This window comes from Typopeltis vanoorti, chromosome 4, assembly GCF_054136105.1.
Source record: "Typopeltis vanoorti isolate ZY-2024b chromosome 4, IOZ_Tvanoo_1.0, whole genome shotgun sequence".
NCBI classification, from domain to species: domain Eukaryota; kingdom Metazoa; phylum Arthropoda; class Arachnida; order Uropygi; family Thelyphonidae; genus Typopeltis; species Typopeltis vanoorti.
This window is the reverse complement of record NC_143552.1, coordinates 134,393,852-134,414,404: the sequence shown is the minus strand read 5'-3', so window position 1 is coordinate 134,414,404 and position 20,553 is coordinate 134,393,852. Positions and strand designations below refer to the sequence as shown.

General features: G+C 31.7%; 1 protein-coding gene across 1 annotated transcript in view; it reads right to left on the bottom strand.

The window, feature by feature from the left end:
- LOC150107688 (lachesin-like) overlaps positions 1–20,553 on the bottom strand; it is a 124,695-nt gene that overhangs the window by 96,649 nt on the left and 7,493 nt on the right. The gene's annotated exons all lie outside the window — the stretch shown is intronic.

Genomic DNA, 20,553 nt, shown 5'->3' with positions numbered 1-20,553 from the left:
GAACAGAGTTTTGTGATAATGAAATGAGTACACAGACGATAAACTGAATTACCACTAGCTTAATACGATAGTGTGATCGCCCTAAATAACAAAATTCTATAATAATGAATTTTACATGACCTTTTCCGATTACTCGTAAGATCTAGGCAATTTTTAAGGTAATTATATGCACAGAATTAATTTTGGTTATATATTAAATTTGTATTTGTTTGGTAAATTATTACGGCGGTAATTCTTCCTGATATTCTGTAAATACTGTTCTACATTCAGAGAGAGAGAGAGAGAGAGAGAGAGAGAGAGAGAGAGAAACAACACATATTCAAAGAGAAATGGAAAATACAAAGGGCTGTCAGAGTTTGTTTGTTTACAATTAAGGGAAAAACCGTAAGAAATAAAAGAGGTCTAAAGGGACCAGTCTTGTTGAGTGTCGCTGGTGAAAATATGTTGGTAGCCATGGTTGTCCAATCTTTAATTTTGAAGAACTCAGTCAAGTTCTACTTTCTGATCTGTGAATATGTTGATAAGTCGTTTGGTAAAATGCCTAAAACGTCCATTAACAATGACGACAGTCAATAGATGCCTAGTTATTGCCAGCACATATAATAACTGCATGTTTAATTACATTTATTTTAAGTCATTGAATATCAGTTTCACAGGCTAGAGGTAGACGCTGTTGTACACTTTTTTTCATTTCAATTGGTAATTTTCCTAATCTAATACATATTTTCGTATTCGCACAATCCAGCATCTTCCATTACGAAGGTACTACGAGCCACTACCTAAAGAAACAGTAAAATAAATACAAACCGCGTCTGATGAGCATGAACGAGCTCGTTATTTCCCGTAAAGTTTGCTAAATCCTCAACTAACCAAACGAAATAAACACCGACTTATTAGCTTAGCGCTTTCTAGGAAAAAATATACTATTCCATAAGCTTTTTGACGGGTTCCTTATAAAGAACTACCTATGAGTTACACAGGAGAAATAAGAAAACACAGAAATAACGAGAAATAAATAAAGAAGGAAAAGAGGGAAGAAATAAGCTCAGATTATATATTAAAGGAAATGAACAGATTTATATTGAGTGCCTTATGTTCTCATCCAGATATCTTAGTCTATTTGATGTATTTGCGATTGATGAAAAGGAAGGTAAGTTTATAACGATAATACATTATATCCGTCTTGTGTTCAAAGGCTGATTTGTCTTTTTTTGAAGAAAAAATTGTCCATATCTGATCGAGAAGTGTTAGTTATCATCATTGTCACGATTTAAATGACTGTGTCGTAGAGGCATGTAGAAATATAGAAGCGAAGAAAGCGATTAAAATAGTCAGAGAGAGAGAGAGAGATACAATAAAACAGAGAAAAAAATAACAAAAAGGTAGGCAGAAAAATGATCAAATAGGAAGATATATGGGAAGAAAATGAGAAAATCAGAAGAACAAAAAAGAAAAAAAGAGAGATAAGGAATGAGAAAGCGTATAAAAGAAAGAGAGAGAGAAAGAAAGAATAACAAGAGAAGGAGAAGAAGAAGAAAAAGAGGAGGACGAGGAGGAGGAAGTTAATGGGATTTAAATTAAGGCAGAGTGAAAGGATAAAAAACGCAGTCCTAATAGAATTGTGGGAGACTGAAAAATTTCCTTTAATTAAACAAACAGACTCTTCAAGAATCTGGAAAGAAAAAGAAAAGAGATTTTTCACGTGTGAGAGACGCGAATATTAGGCCTCGCCAGTCTCACATGAACCTCTATAACCGTTTACGTGTCTCTGTGCCTCGCGGAAACTGAGCACGCACCGCTCACACGGGAAACAGGCACCTGTCACGTGACAAACATTTTTGCCAGAAGCCCCTCAGAAATGCATGTTTTCAGTGCGGTTTTCGGTCATCTTCCCCGCGTGTTTATTGTGCCAAGGAAATCGAAAGTTTTCACAGCATTCTAATATGGTGGCTGCTTACCCATGCAAAAGCTGAAGGTGTTTTCATCACAAAATATTTTCCTCTCTTTTCGTGCTAACTTAATTTTATTATCCTTATTATTGTTGTCTTGCATTATTCAGAGTTATTCTATGCAAAAATTTTTTTCTGTAAAATATCCCTTTAGAAATAATTTTTTTTTATTTCCCAAGTGGCATGCAGTACCAGTAAGAATATTTTCTTTTAATTCTCCAAAGATACTTAGCAATTTAAACACTTACGGATATTCTGTTACTAATTAAAATTATTTAGCACAATATCCAAGAACTTTGACTTAATGTATGTTCACTAAAATATTGCTTGAAATAACAACACCTCGAGTTGTGTGAATTTAAATAACATCGAATGTTTGTTTGCTGTTATTTTCAAGAACTATACAAACCCGTAAAATGTTTACTGTTATTTTCAAGAACTATTGAATTAATTGAGAAAAAATTAAAAACACCTTAGAAAATGAGTTTGTTAGAAAACTAGTTTCCGGAAATTCTACTAGTTCCATCACTTTCCTTATAAGAACTGGTTTAAAGGGGCCAAGCAAGAATGCTTTTCATCTTCCCCATTATCTGTATCTGTAGACGACAGTGTAGGGATAAGGTGTTATTGAGCTATTAAAGCTCTGATCATGGCAAGAAGGTAACAGCAACAGCCGAACCTCAGTTAAACTTCATTGGTACAGCATTGCCATCCATTACCCTCCAAAGGTATTAATTAATCACCGCATCGAAAGGTCTATGGTAAAACAAAAGAAAGAAAAAAAAACCATTCTCCATCACGTTTAGAATGGTTTTTGCTATTTCTATTTATTGATAGAAAACTTTTAATAAGTGTATTTATAAAATATAAAAATTCTAACTAAACATTTTAAGTATTCCCAATTTAGAAAATATATAGAAATTAGAAATATAGATTATAAATTATTATATAAAAAAGAAAACAAAACATTGTTTTGAATGGTAAAAACTTATAACATTCACGAAAATAAATGGTGAACTAAAATGGCCCCAGACTACATATAAAACGAAATTCAGTGAAACAAGATTTACCGAAACTTATCGTAGGAGTTTTAAAAAAAGAACAGACTAATTAAATGTCCAATTAACTAAATACTTAATTAAGACAAAAAAGATCAAAAGGAAAAGATGAAATTCATTAAACATGTACAAGCGATAGGATGGTGATACTAAGCTTTTAATTTTAAACCCAATAAGATCGAGGGATCAAAGGATACTTTGGTACCGGATGTGGTGAGACAATTTCCAAAATCATTCACAAGAGAAAGAGAGAGAGAGAGAGAGAGAGAGAGAGCTATATATTGCTTCGGTCTTTTGAAGTTCCCTGCTTGACTAATTTTTATTTTTGTTATTTATTTATTTTTTTTTAATTTATGTGGGATTTATTACTTTCAAGTACTAGAGAATTCATAAATCAAAGAAATTACTTAGTAAACTAATTAATATCCAATTAATTTATTAATATTCTTATTTAAAAAAATAGGTGACGCCTACTAATCAAATCTGTTCAAAAAAACCAAAAACAAATTATAAATGCGAGAATACGCTAAAATGAAGCCAAATCTAGATTAGTGGTAAATGACTGAATGATGGCTATAATTATGTTAATAGAAATAGACGTAATCACTAACAACAATGATAATAACAACAATAATATTATTATTGTTGTTATTATCATTTCAAATGTCATATTGCAAAAATTGGCAAAACAGCACAAAATATCATTTGGATACTCAAAAATTCTCTGACTATTAAGGACAAATTAAGTCATTATTCCTCTTTTTAAGCATGAATGATACGGAACATCTGGACTCAGATTTGGATCCAAAGGTTTCTCGAAGATGTGATGGAATATATATATATATATATATATATATATATTTTTTAATCATCATTTGAAGTTGAGTACAGCTGGAGTTATCAAGGATGTCAGATTTAGATTTTTTTTTTTTTTCATTGGGCTACGGTGAATGTGCGGCATGAGGTGATTGTCTGGTCGGTGAATCAGTTTAAGGAAAAGTATGATATGTATTGTGTGAATAATGATTGTGATTCTCGTGGTGAGATTTTGGACTCTTTGAGGGAAGTATGATAGGTATAACGATAAAATTGCAACTTAATGACTCTTACGTGAATAAAAATATTTAATATTTGTAGAATATTAAATAATTTGTCATAACTTGTGATTCTTTTACTTATAATTTTATCATTATGTCATCTGCTTACGTCTCGATATTTAGATCTATTAGTATGATAGGTATATCATGAATAATGTTTGTGGTGTCTCTCGCAATGGATTTTTGAACTTCATGGAGCCGTTTTAACAATTTCTTTTAAAGAAAAATCTACCTGAAGGCTGGAAACCTTAGCTAAATGTGATAAAAAAATAGTGAAAACAGAATATAAATAAGATATTAAAATATATTCTGCTTCTTACATGTTACAGTTTAAGTAAGAAGTCTAGGCTTGGTACTTTTTTGATAATCATATTTAAAATGGCTGCGTACAGAATTTCATCAGAGGAAAAGTTGTATTATTTTGCGTTAGTCTTTAAATCCCAAAGCAAACAAGTAATATGTAACAAAGTGCTGTCATAGTAACACTTCGTGCCTTGCAAGCAAAACGTGCAAATGCAGCAATGGAGAAATTCATAATGTTAAATAGATTGTTTTTGTAATGATGAAAATATTCCACGGTGAAGATAAATTGTTAATGAAATCTACCGGTAAAGAGGTAAAAAATCATGCAAAGAAGAGAGGGGATAAGAAAAAATTCCCCAAAATTCTTGTCACACACTGGTAAAGTATAACAAGAATTTAATGGCAATTAGAGATGTTTACAAATAATCATTGATTAACCAATTCAAATAATTGAGTAAAAGAACAGAAATAATAAATGCACTTAAGTACATTTGGCGTAACACACACTAGTTACGCCAAATGCATCCTTAATTCTTTAAGAAATACTCGTTTTCACGTATTAAGTGAACAAGATGATAGACTGTAGTATAGTCTAACGTAGCTATCAGAATCATAACATGTTCAAAAATATTTATATATTAATAACACGTTAATCTTTGAAAATATATTTTTTCATAAAATGTCACATTTTTGATAAAATATCATATTTTTTTCATAAAATGAAATATTTTTCAAAATTTTTGAAATCACACACACACACACACACACACACACACAAACATAATTTCGTTTAAACAAACATTAATAATTATTATCATCTTATATCATATAAACATATAAATTTTTCATGTAAACAACTATGAAAATTTTATAAAAATAAATTATGAAATATTAATGAAAATATATTTTTCATATTTAAAAAGACTAATTTAGGTAATTAAAAATATCTTCTTTTGTATAAAACAAAATATTACCAATACAGTAATAATTTTTTTATATAAGATGAAACTTAATTTTTTTTTTTTTTTTTTTTTTTTTTAAAGAGATTATTCAATAATTGTTAGTTTACGTTACGCTTAGAATTTTTTGGAAGAATGAATACGAATATAATGTAAGTATTTTATCATTAATGAATTAAATATAAATTGCAACGGAGATAAAGGTATCGTTATAAACACAGAAGAAAGTAATGAAGGACATTTCTTATGTTCACCCCATGGAACAAAGCAGTCAAAGAAGCAAAATGAGATAGGAAATGAGTATTTATAGTGTAGGGGCAATCTAGCGCAAAGTAAACTTTAGTGCTCAAAGAAATAAAAGATAATGTGAACGACTTGGAGAAAGAAACACTAGCAATAGTAACATCAAATAAATTTCATATCCTGTACAATTAAATATTTCTTCATTCTTAATCACTTACGAATCTCGGTAAAATCAACTCCAGGATCATTTTGACTTTGTGAAATTATTTCTGCGGTGAATTAAGGATTAGTGTTTATTAATCTGAGTTTCTCTCACACTTTCACGCCCACCTAGAGCAGTATTTTCCACAAGAAGCGTTCTCTTTAAATAATGACCCTGAAAATACATATTAACATCATTAGTGGACGAGTTTTAAAATATCTAGAGAAGAACCCGAGTTATGTGAAGCGTGTAAGGTAATTGTAATCATGTTAATTAAAGAGTTCTTCGTTTTGCAAGGATTAGATCGCAACCCTCCATAATACCCTTCCTAATGGCATGGAACGCTGTCTTTGTTGTGTATAATTTGAATGAATAAATGCTGTAAACATTTCGTCTTTCTCCGCGCATGATAACCATATATAATGGTTTTTCCTCAGTAATTAGAGCAGCAAGCAGTTTATCTTCCGCTCACTGTTTTCAATCATATTCTAATGCAAAATTTTAATAGTTTAGTTTTAATGATGTAGTTTAAACAATAAAGTCAAAAGTTAGAAATGGACTTTCTCATTATTGAGGTTTTCGATTTTCACGATGATTTATAATTTTGAAATGAAATCTACAAAGGAAAGTTAATTGGTAGTTTAAACAATGACAAATAAAATTTGATCGGTTAGAGTATAAACAATGAAATATATTATGATTAAAGAGAAATAAATTCCTTCGGAATTAAACAATCAAAATACACGGAAAACAAATGTGTCAATTCGCTTGTTTTTTAAACGGCATTTTAACAATAGCTTATGCAGAAATTAGCGAAATAAAGTTGTTTGGGTTTTGAACAATGAAAATGGCAACCAATCAGAGTTAAATTTGCTGGATTACGAACAATCAAATTAAGCATTCTTATTACACATAATTTGACACTAAGTAAATGACTTGTTCGATTTAAAGCTAGTGATTCTAATAAAATAATTATTTAATACTAAAAACTGAGGAATAAAAAAGAATATATTGTACGTGTGTGTGTGTGTGAGAGAGAGAGAGAGATAGGAACACGCTGACAAGTAGAAAATATAGTATAAGAAAACACGAAAAATAAATAGTTTCGTGCGTGAACACAGACATCAAGAGATAGATACTCTATATCGGGAGATTCATTCACAGAAAACGTAATCTTTTTATCGTCCGCTTTGATGTCTATTTTATCTGTTTTCTTCTTTTTTATCCGTACTTTTTCATCGTTTCTTCCTCGTATTCTTTTACTTTTTTCCGTATTTGTTAATTATTATCTTTTGCAATTCTTAATAGGTTATTCCTAATTTTGAATAGCAATCACATGGAGAGGTCAACACAGGACAGTAATCAGCTACTTTTGTGTGAGATTGATATTAAATACATAAAAAAAAAAACACGTGCAAAACGTGTAAATATATTTTAACTACTCAAAAGTGTGACATGAATTTAGCGGCAATTAGAGATGTTTACAAATAATCAATGGATTATCTGGTTCAAATGATTGAGTAAAAGAAGAGAGAAAAATAATAAACGCACTTGACTGGAACACTAGTTACGTAAAATGCATTCTTAATTCTTTAAGAAGTACTGGTTATATTTCACGTATTAAGTCTAACGTGGATATTAGAGTCATAACATGTTGAAAAAAAATTATAAATTAAAAAAAAAAACATTATTTGAAAAGTACAAATTTTTTGGGAAAATCATGATGCTCTTCTTACAATGTTTATAATGAGGAATAAAAAGCTAAGCTATTTTGGTGATAGGCAATACGACGTAACATGAGAAATAGCTTAAATAAATTTGGTGATTACGTTCTCCTATTTCACAGCTCAGACATTACTTTTATTTTTTGGCTGGTGGGTGAAGCAAGAATGCTTTTCATATTCCCCGTTATCTGTAGAAGAAAATGCGTGGATGGGGTGTTATTGAGCTATAAGCTCTGGTCATGGAGGGGTAACGGCAATAGCCGAGACTCAGTTAACACTTCATTGGATACAACCATCTGCTACCCTCTGGAATTTCATCTATCCTTCATCCAAGACACGTTATTTTATTTATTTATTTTTTGGGGGGGTGGACCGAGTCCTTAAGTCTTTATCCCTTCATCTGATTGAAGAAAATCTGTGTGGATGAGGTGTTATTGAGCTAAAAGTTCTAGTCATGGCTGGCTAACGGCAATAGCCGAGCCCCTGTTAAAACTTCATTGGCTACTGAATAAGTAAAATCATCTTAAAAATTAGGATTAGGACAATCCCTAGACCACTCCATAGTGGCCGAAAGACCGTCCAACTCAACGTTGGCTCCCTCCACCACCGAGCAGAACTGCTCATATTCCAGGGAAAAGCATCCATCGACACAGCCCCTTACCAGGCCATGCCGGAGACTCAAAATGCTCTCTCAGGGCAAAACCCCCGAAATCTAAGCTCCCTTCACCGGGAGCGAAATTTCGGAAGAAATCTAAGAGAGTGAAACTCAATGTCCCAGGGTAACGGCAATAGCCGAGCCTCAGTTAAAACTTCATTGGCTACCACATTGCCCTCCGTTACCCTGGATACGTGCGCCTCAATATCCCCTGGCCTGAGACAGGTTATGGCTAACCATGCTAACCATAAGTAATCTTATGGTTAGCATGGTTAGCCATAACCATAAGATTACTAACCATAAGATTACTTATGGTTTACCATAAGATTAGCCATAAGTAATTTTAAGCAACCTTAAGTTAAGCTACAATTAAAATATAAAGGTGTATTACAAAATTCTTATTACATTTAACTATTCATTTCTTTTTATAATATTTTTGAAATAAAGTATAATTTACAACATAATGTTTAATAAAATATAATTATTTCTTAAATAGTTTTGGAGTTAATAATGATATTTCAAATAATAATGGGAAAATTAGAAACGTTGCTTTGATTTTGACCCAGTATTGAAATATTGGCGTTTATTCAACACAGTGACTTCGGTATGAAAACGAATAATAACGCACACTTGTATGAAATGCATTTATTCAACTGTTTAAAGAATAAACTATTGGTTGTGTTTTGTATTTTTTTTTCTTTTAATTGCTATGTAGTGGCGAGGATTAAGTTCAACAAATTAAAGTGATGATCGTCTGCGGGGTTTAGATTCTCTCTCTGTAGTCTTCAATCACGTGATTCAGTTTGAGCATAAGTAAATAAATACCTTCATAAGTGTAAATAACGAATCACAATCGAGAATTTAATTAAGAATTTTGTAAATATATTTATCCATAATTAAAGTCATTTTAAATGAATTGTCCCTATTTTTTGTGCTTATTTCATTCATTCTAATTATTTTTAATCTTTGTGTCTTTTTTATTGTTTTTTCTTTCATTCCACCCCTCCTCTATGTTTTGAAAAGTTTCTAGTTCAGTTTTAAATTGCCAGTAATTTTGGCATTTCATTTTATTCTCGTAAATAATAAGAGAGAGAGAGAGAGAGAGAGAGAGAGAGAGAGAGAGAGAGAGAGAGAGAAAGACAGACAGTCCTCTATCTCTTGAAGAAAGACAGTTACTAATCCTATTTGAGTCTATTTAAAATAAAATGCAAATCCATTGAAAGAATGGGAAAAAAGATAAACCGCTACCAGCACTCTTTGTCTATACAGAAATTCCTTTGAATACAAACTGAACTTTCTTAACATGAAAGCGAAAAAAAAAAGAAAAAAGATTTCATTTGATTATCAAAACACAAAGGAGAGCGAAACATACTTCATAAAAAGACTAGAAGTAGCTGTGGAAAGATAAGGCCAAATATGAAAAAGCATTTGCTAAAGAAAAAAATAATAATACTAAATAAAAGAAGAAATGGCTAAGAGAAAGAAGAGCAGTGATTTAAATTTTATTTAAATTGTTAACAGATAAGAGAGAGAGAGAGAGAGAGAGAGAGAGAGAGAATCACTGCTTATGGCTGTTTCATATTTTCCCGGCAGGCGTTCTTTGTCTGGCCAATGAGAGGCAGACAATTAGAAGTAATGGAATTCCCTTGTTCTGCGTAACCAGTAATATTTCCCTGTAACAGGGACATATGTAGGAGAATATACGAGATTACCGGCACTAACTGTGAGCCGAGAATGTTTTTTTTAATGTCTGGAAGCACCACCTAAAATGACGAAATATTAAGTGTTTTTGTTTGAAGTAATTTAGCAAATTCACTTCAACTGTGTGGCTCTTTCTGCATCCCTAGCCTTGTTGCCATAGTTCTACGGAGAAAGAAAACACACGTCTTAACATGACAGTTACGTAGCAATTTCATTTGCATAAGCGCCGAAAATGGTTCAGGTTAATTGAAAAACGTTCCGGTTTAATATTTTTTTTTTTTCGTTGAAAATAGTATTTCAAATTTACTTTCTTTTTGCGTGGAAATATGAAGGAATCGTAAGTAGTTTGCATATTTCAACCAATTTAGAAATGTCATTAGTAGAATTGTTGTTTATGTCTTTCTCTTTTAGATGACAATTTCTTTTTAGATGCGTCTCCGGAATAAAAGAAAAAAAAATTAAATAAAAAAGGACATGAAAAATAGAAAGAAATTACTTGTACCGACGTTTGAGAAATAATCAAGTCGAGTAAATTGTGCAATTATTATCTTTTGCAATTTAGCACATTAAAAATCAAAATTACGTTGCAAAAGCAAATGAAAATAAAAATCAATTGAATCATTAATATTTTTATTTATTTTTTCCTTAGAAAACTCGGCAGTCTTTTGATAGCTGTAAGTTGAATTGAATGGTGACATATTCCTCCTAAATCGGAACTCAAATCCTAGTTATTTATAAGTGAATAAATAGTTTGCGGATGTTCAAAGCCTTAGGTTTTTGTAATGATAAAATTGAAGACTTATAATGAGAAAGAATCACAGTATGATGTTGAATGAATTCTCATGAATATAATTAGAGAAAATACAATGCAATATTCGCCGTTATTTCTTCTTTCTCTGAACAAGTATCTCTGGGTGATATGTAGACTAAAGTGACAGGAAAATTGTTTATAGTTTATAGGTGAATTACCACCTGTTTTGTATACTAAAATAAATTTATCATTTTATCGAATTATTATCAAATGGAAAAACAATGAAAAATGTAAAAATGATTCGTGCGATTATAACAACATGAATTATAAGCCTGGAGCAACTCATTGTTGTAAATATTAACTAAATAAAAAAAAAAAAAGGAAATGCGTGCTATATGAAAAAATAAATTCGCCTGATAATAAACAGTGTAAACTATGGAAGCCAACTGGCAACATTATAAAAGCGGGAAATCTCTAGGTTATAAATAACATAAATACAAACAAATACTTTTCTTTATGAGCACTGGAAACTACGGTAGAAAACTGGCTAGGTTACCAAGAGTCAAGACAGTGACGTTTAAGAGCTACAGAGAGAGAGAGAGAGAGAGAGTCACCGACTCCTCATATTTCAAGAATCATTAAGGCGCAGACAGAATCTGGTACAACTCAGGTTTCAAAGAGAATATTATCGATTTGCCTCGTTTATTTGTTGGAGGTATGCAACAGGAAGGAGCCTTCCAAATTTAAAGTGTTAAATCCAATTAGCGAAAGAACTAGAACAATTTGAATGCAGCAACAAATGGCTAAAAAGACATTGTTTTTTTTCTTCTCATCCTCTTCATCTGTAGACACATCTACAGGCTGCATCGTTTGACCGATTTTCGACTAAATTTGGAAGTAGTTTCTCATGTTTCTTAAGGCATATAGGACTTTTTGCACAATTGGACTCAAATGGAGGGAGAATTGTAAGCTATGGTGGATAGAAAGAAATATCCAGTAGTAGTGTAGTCTTATTATTCCATTTATTTTGAAGAGTGTTTGTTGACTTTTAACTATTCTTCTAAAAATGAGATACTTTTCAAAATATGTAAAATTGTGAGTAAAGTATGGTAAGAAAATAAGAGAATGACAACAATTTAGAAGCAGCTATTTGGTTAAGATAATTGTTTCAAATGTTGTGGAGTTAAATTTGCTTCTTCAGTAATAACTACAACAACAATAACCACAGCAACAACAACAATTACACTAAGAAACTGTCAGCTGCTACGGAATCTCACTTATTCTTTTATTATTATTATTATTATTATTATTATTATTATTATTACATGGAATCTTCAAAGAATCCCAGAAATCAGTGTATGGGGGATTCTACCCTATCATCCAAACCAGTACATAAATGCATTTATGTCGGTTACCGGTGTGTGTGTGTGTGTGTGTGTGTGTGTGTGTGTGTGTGTGTGTGTGTGTGTGTGTGTGTGTGTGTGTGTGTGTGTGTGTGTGTGTGTGTGTGTGTGTGTGTGTGTGTGTGTTCTTAGGCTGGTTTGTTTATCCTACAGAAGGAAAAAATCCTGCTATCTTTATATTAGACTGGTAACTTTCTAAGTATTTAACGAACTATATACTGGATAATTTTAGGAGATAAATAATATAAGCTCGCTCCATTATACAATACAAAACATGAGTAAACTTATTAAATAGTATACACAAGATGTATGGCGAGAATTTTCTGAACAGAAAATTCTAACCTCTTTTAACTAGTTACATGTATTTTAATTTATATATGAGGTTTCCCGATATTTAAAATAATGAATACGCTTAGATCAACAAAGTATATCTAAATTATTATCAATTTCTAGTTTTATTTTTCGTTCTATATTTGTTTTATCAATAAATGCTGAGTAGACTCAAAAGTCAATAATTTCCATTACTAATACTAAATTCGCTGTTCTCGCCAGGTCGTGTGTTAGCGTGCGTTTCAAATTTCCCCTATAATTTATGGTTACTCGGAAACAGCTCTTTGCAGGTTCGGTGATTAATAATACTAACCTTTATTAAACCTGTACTGTTACTGCATGCGCTAGAAGATTTATCTTATATGTTGAAAACTTAGCATCTACTTTAACTGTTGCAAGGTGCCTTTTATTATTATTTTTTTCAGCCGAATTATTATCAATACTTTGCTAGTCGAATTTTTTTTAGACATTCTTCACTTTCTAACAGTTCGTAGATCTAGTAATATCTGAGAAGATTGAATTATACAAAATGATGAGTGGGTTCATTTCGGTCGTGAATACAAAGGTTGGGAATTTAATGTAGAGGCCGGAATATTTCTCGATTGGTTCCGCTATTGCTTAATGGATATGGTGTGTGTGTCTTTCCCATTATGGAAACAGTATCTTCTTGAGTTAAAAGATCATGTGGAAAACACGAATCACATAATTCGTGTTGTACAAATTTGTCTTGTTCGAACCAGCAACTTGAATTTTAATACCATTCTATCCAACCAAGAGAGCCTCCATTATCACTCAGGTGGTTTCGACGGAGCCTTTTAGTTGAAAAGATCTGGGTTCACCTTCATTAGCCGGTCTCATACGATGGTGGAGAGATTTTTCACCAGGAGACTTGAGTTTTTCTCCTCACAAAACGGTCAGAGCAGCCCGCGAACATACACACATCTACTGGCATAAATCTTTGCCCTTAGGGAATGTAGATGAGGAGGGCCATGCTGTACAATTAATTCGCTCTACCATCCTGGAACGGATGGGTCGAAGATTTGCTGTGGCACACAAATATAGTTTTTTTCCCCTTTTTCTGGTTAAACTACAATAAGAGATAGTGGTACCACATGCAATGAAAATTCATCTTCCACCTACTGAACAAGAGTATGGCTTCTCTCACAGTAAAATATATTTTTCTACTTAGCAACATTGTTATCCTGTTCGTTCGTTTCGTATGATGACACAACGGTCGTGAGTTCCTTTTACGGGAAGGTATGGCATCATCTCAATCCCCCAAATTTTATCCTGCTTGGAACCGGCATAGCTGACGAATCAAGCCTATGGCTCGGTCAGTCTTCCTGACTGTAATCCGTGTGCGTTCACGGGGACAGTTTGTCTGCTCGCGGGATGAAAAAAAAAAACCAGATAAACTGGCGAAAAAAACCGTGCTGTCCACGCCCAAGACTGGCTAACTTGGCCTATGGCTGAGGAAGATCCTTAAGCTCCTCATGTCGTCGACGAGAATCGAACTTAGGGTACTCCTTCACCAGGCTTATGGTTGCGAAGCGTAAAGCCACTCGGCTAACCCCGCGGGTTGTTACCCTGTTAATAATTTAATTGAAGAATCTCAGTTCATCACATACAATGTCCATGATGACATACACCATGAATGGACACTTCGCACGAAGCAAATCATATGAACACTCCTTGGACATATTCCTTTATGACGAACTTTGAACAGTCATCATTTTATGTAATCTGATTAGTCAATTACTAAACGATATCACAGCCAACGCATCGTCAACAGCTAGATCAGTGAAAAGATATTAACCAGTGCAAGTGCTTCAGTTATAAACTGATTTTAGCCTTTAAACATTTGTAGCTGATAACACAAAATATGTGAATCATTAATTTACAAAGAGCAAAACAAAACAAGGTCATCCATTATGCATACTTCACTGGTACAGATGCCGAATATTTATGAGTAAGTCCCTTATCGGCTTAACTATAACTTCCCTGAGGAACTTGCTAAAAGGTATTAAGGAATGTAAAGAGTTTCAAGATGTGAGAAGATGTGACGTCATTGATGGTTGTATAGCTCATCATAGATGCATGGATTGGATTCAGATTTGGACCTCGTGGCGGTAAAGCAATGGGGGAAGAGTAAAATATTTATACTGACAAATGATTCAAACTTAATCATATTGAAATCTGGTAACATAACATGGACTACAGTAGTTCCTTCCGCTGGCAAAGGGCAATAATAATTTATCAGTGCGAGAGAGATTAAAATCACCAGATGCTTGTCCGTGCAGATATTCTGTTTAGGAAGGTTCCAGTATTTGCTTTTCCTGGGCAATGAGTTTGCGTGATGTTTCGTTTGATCTCTTTTGGTGTCTTAAGTAGCTTGCAGTTCGTCATCCATTTTCGGTATAGTCCATGCCGGAGAAATCTTTTATCGATCTGTCGCTCCTTTATGAATAATCATAGCTCGGTGCATTAGAAAGATTACCTTCAAAACTGCATTTGCATAAAATTAGCGAACTTAGACCAGAATCTCGTTTAAAATATTTCTTAATGAACTGTGTTTAGCGAATTAAAAGTCACGTGATTGTCATTTGTACATTGCAGAGGAAGCAAGGTTTAATCTTATCATTAGTTTGGCCCGAGAGAAGTAAGTGAAGAGCTTAGAAATTGGTTAATGAAGTTGGAATACTGATATAAAATAGGGTTTTACAAACTTCGTGGAGATTTTGTTTCCTGTCTAATAAAAATTAAACTTTTTTTTTATATTCCCAAATTTATTGTGTCCTTTGGACCTTCAAAGATTAAAAACGTAATAATACTTCAAGTGGTTACAGTAATATTTCATCTTATTTTGGAAATATCATATTATACTATGATGACGTTTAAGGTAGTATCGTCAAGAAATGCTACATATATATCGGTATCCTTTGTTTATATTTTACTGTTAGTGATTGGAATGTTTCCAAATTAAAAAAAAAATTGTCATAATTCAAATTTAGAAAAGTGAAAGCAAAAATAATATAATGTCTCAGACAGTGGCAGCTTGTGGCTTGAAATCGTGGGGGTGCTGCAACTTTCGAAATATACATTCACACTGTAAGTATACGTATACGTGTTTGGATCAAATATCAAAATTATGGCAAAAAAAATTAAATGAAATAAATAAACATGAAAAAATGTTGTTTATTATCGATAAAATAATACAGTTTAGTATAATTCAAAATGACTTAAAGATAAAATCCATTATCATAAACCCCAATAATGTTTTAAATAAAAACTATGTCTTTAATTGTAATGTCCAAATATTTAAAGAGACGGAGTAAACACGATAAGCACTACGAATACTACTGGCGCAAACTGCATATAAACAACAGCGGAACTGCATGACGGACATTGCCCCATTATGCTAATAGCTCTCATCTCACTGTGCTGTGCATATGCTTGCGCGCGTAGCAATATGACACTGTGGAAAACACAGTGCCGCTAGCGTCCTTCGACCTCCTAAGTGCTACAAGATGGATTTTTATCATGTTTTATACAAAATTAGAGAATTGCATAGGATTGTTGATGATAAAATTAAATATTACAATAAAATATAAATAAATTAATAAATATATTTATATATCGAGAAAAATTGGGGGTACTGCAGTTCCGCAGTGTCTATGCACGAGCCGCTCCTGGTCTCAGAGTAACCTTCCTTCTAAATTTTCCCAAAATGTTACTGGAATTAGTTAAATATCATCATCGAAATTATAAGAAAATAAAGAAAGGCTTCTTTTCTAATACTTAGTTTCGATTTTAGATCAGTAGTATAGTCATTCTTTACAGTTAAATAAGGTCTACACCGTAACAAATAGATTTTTGAAAAACAAATCTTATAGGAAGATAATTATCCTTATTTTTAGTGTCATAATCTTAACTGAGTGTAATCTAATGTATTGACCTCTCTTGCAGGATGAAAAATCCAACTATCTTGGGGAAGGAGAAAAACAAAACCACTTCCATAATATGACCGCTGACTCACTTTTAGTTGAAAATTGAAAGTGAGTGAGCCGGTCATATTAATAAAATATTAATATATAATATTATTGTATTAATAATATAATGTAAAATTTTATTTGATTTTATTATTGAAAAAATAATTAGTTGATATTTATAAAATTATTACTATACACCCAAACTATAAATCAATATTTAAATATGAAATAAAATGTTCTAATAATTTTAAGTGTGTAATATATCATAATAATAAATATATATATTAAGATATTATGATTTTTGAAGACATGCGATATAATATCTCATCGCCTCTTAATAAAGGTTCGTTTGTCAATCATCTAATATTTTGGAAACTGGGGTATTCTTGTTTATAATATATAATATAATGTATATAATTTTCTGGCTGACGGTACTTATGTCTAGCGACATAAGCTTTGCTTAAAATCAATACAAATTTCATCGCATCTTAATAAAGGTTCATTTGTAAACCATCTAATATTTTTGGAAGCTGGAGTATTCTTGTTTATAATGTATCATTTTCTGGCTAAGGGTCTACACTCTAAAAATAAAATGGCAAAATAAATCATAACGACACAAGCTTTGCTTAAAATCAATACAAACAATAAATACAGTAAAATAACGTGTAATTGGGGCATAAAAATTAACTGTTCCATATTGAGTAAAAATAAAGATAGTATTTAGAAATATTTGAAATGTTTATTTAATAAAATTTTATTAAATAAACATTGAGGTAAGAGGTTTAGTACTGCACTTTCTATATCAGTATGAATTCATACTTCAATACGTATGCAAGATCACGTATAATATAATCTATAAATAAAGGGTTTGTTGTTAGAAACATAATTAAAATGACACAGGGGCCGGATTGTAAAAAATGATGACAACAGTCTTATGCAATCTTAGAGTGGACATTATCTTTCCTATAACAATGTTAATTATTCTAGGTACAGTAAATTTTAATGTGGCTTTCACTAACCTCTTGAATGAAAAGAATTTAATATAAGTCTTAATTATAAATATTTTTTAACCTATAACAAGATTGTAACAATAATATAATACATAATTTTATTTTATATTTTATTATTAAAATAATATTTTAAATTATTACTATATACCTAAATTATAAATCAATATTTGAAAAAATAAAATGCTCTAGTATTTGAGAAATAATGGTTGGCGAAAAAAGTCCTTTTTAGGACTTCCAGGGTAACAAATGGCAATGCTGCAGCCAATGAAGTTTTAACTGAGGCTCGGCTATTGCCTTTACCAAGCCATAACTAGAGCTTTTTAGCTCAATAACACCCCATCCACACAGATTTTCTTCATTCAGATGACGGGATAAAGAGTCAAGGACTCAGTCCATCGCCCAGTTCTTATAAGAACTATAAAAATAGTATTTGAAATATTAGATCCACTTATTTTATTTTTAGAGGGTGACTCCCAGGGTAGTTGTAGCCAATGAAGTTTTGCCCACACTGTTACCAGAGCTTATAGCTCAATAACACCCTATCCATACATTTTATTCAATCAGATGAAGGAACAAAGAGTCAAAGACTCAGTCTATCTCCCCAAAAAATACGGAATTTATAAATTTTATTTCGAGTTAGTTTTTTTCCAAATAAAAATGAAATTATTTATATTTATAATTTAAAATATAATTGAAGTACAGTGGAACCTCGGTTGTCGAACATAATTCGTTCCTAAAGGCTTTTCGGAAACCGATTTGTTTGAAAACTGAAACAATTTTCCCATAAGAATTGATGTAAAATGGATTAATCCGTTCCCGAACCCCAGATTATTGCTTATTTAAACCTTTATAACTTTTTTACTTAATGCATAAAATCGTATACAAAAACAATGAAAATGAATAGAATCTTTACACAAAAAGAAAAAACACACTAAATAGATAAAATATAGACGAAAATTGATCGCTTTATTATTGAGTATTGTACAGATCGTTGAATTCGCCATCCCGATCTGCATAGCAAGATCCGAGACACGAACCCCATTTTCATGTTTGGATAAGATTTCTCTTTTCACCTCTACTGTGGTTTGTAACAACTTTTCTTTTCGCTTTGCTGCTATAACTATCCTTCTTCGGCCCCACGGTAGCTTATTTAATAATAATTTATAAAAAAAAAAATCAAGAAAAGCCACTGCAAATTCAAGAATGTGAATGAGTTTAAGGGGAAGTATGACAGGTATTGTGTGAATAATGGTTAGTTTGCAATGTTGGGTCTCCCGCGATGAGTCTTTTGACTCCATGGAGGCACCTTATAATAATAATAATAATAATAATATACAATAAGTGTCTTAAATTAATTAATTCTCCAGAAATTCCAGTAGGTGTCTGCACTGAGTGGAGACTACGGCGTAACTGATCCTCTCCCGTTGTAATCCCAGCCCGCTGGAGCACGTGGTTGCCGGTTTGCCTGTTCGGAAACCGGTGCGTTTTTTGTTCGGAAAATATTCGGGAACCGATTTGTTCGAGATGAGAGTCGTTGGACCACCGAGGTTCCACTGTATTAAAAAGTAACTACGACTAAGATTAATTAAAAACCAACTGCAGTTAGACTGAAGAAAAACTGGCTAAATTAAATTACTTTGTTTGTATTTAATTAGTTTAGTAGATTAATTTAGTTAAACTAAATTAAAGTACGAAAATTAACTACATTCAAGCTAAAAACTTTGGAAGCTCATAATAATACATATTAAAAATTAACTATAATTTATTTATTTTTTTAAATAGTATTTTATAGTTTCCTATGTATAAATCCTCGTATTGAGAAAATCAACAGCAGTCATGCTGTTGATTTCGTTAACAAGGCCTGTTTCTAAAGTTAAATATTAACTAAAATTCGCATCCATCATAAGCGATTTTGATGCTATCAAATCGATAACTGAATTCTAAGTACAAAATTGACTTCATCTCTGAGTGACTGTGGACGAGTTTGTCAGAATAATTTGCAAGGCAAATGCCAACTATTTCTTTCATGTTTAAAACATTTTTTGTTGTTTTCATTTTTTTTAAATTTTTTATTCCCCTAACCGGTTTGAAACGTCGTACATTCAGGCGACACTTTGTTCTGTGTCTCGACTATGTAATTTTCTGCTTATTAAACAGAAGAATTCTGTTCACTATTGTATACTTTGCAAAATCTAATTTATCCAGAGTGCTTCCGTATAAAAGCACTTTTTTTTTAACCATTCGGGTATTTTTAAAGTTTCTTTAACTTACTTTTCATTTCTTAACGAGCTTTCTCCACTCTTGTTGTGTCATTATGGTATTTAACGATGAAAATAAAGAAAGAAATATTAAAAAAAAGTTACTAAAGTATTTTATAAAAACTAATAAAGGATCGGAAGGTAACTCAAATGTTCTTTAGCCGTCTTGTGAACAAAGAGATCTTTATTTTTCCTTAAAATATATCTCCTGTGGCACTATTCAAAGTGGTTGACCCAAATCATGTCGATGATTACTCTTCAACTTTTCTTGTGATCAAATGTTTTTCTTATGTTAGTTTAGGCTTTTATAAGATTTTTTTATCTTCAAAGAGGTAGAGCCATTATTTTCTATTAAAATATTTTCATATAGTAGGATTTGATCTTTGAGTGTGCATATTAAGAAAGGTTATTTATGCTATTTTTTAATATCTTCCCATCAAACCACTTTATCTTTACGTATTGGAAAAAAAAAACTTATAAAAAACAAGCTAGTGGAATATGATTACCCCCCCCCCAAGAAATTTATAATAAATTACGCTAACATATTAAAAGAAGTCCTTAATTTTAAATAAAATACACGAGCTTGCAAATTTTGGGGCTACTGCATTTGTAGATATTGTAGATCAGAAAATATATTATTTTAACCAATTTTGCAATTGTAGCACGTGTATGGTGAACTGCATCACTGTTAATAAAGTGCATTAATTAAGTATTTATCATTTGATGAACTAGTCACTATATAAGTTCATCTTGTAATCTTACGTTTTTACAATACTGTATTCCAAATCTCTATCACTATATTTTCTTCATAGATACAGTCCTAGCTTCCAATTTTTCTTAGTATAAATTTATCATATCGTCTTCATCTTATTATCATCCACGGATTTAGGATTTCTCTTTTGCTCCAGATTACTTTACCTC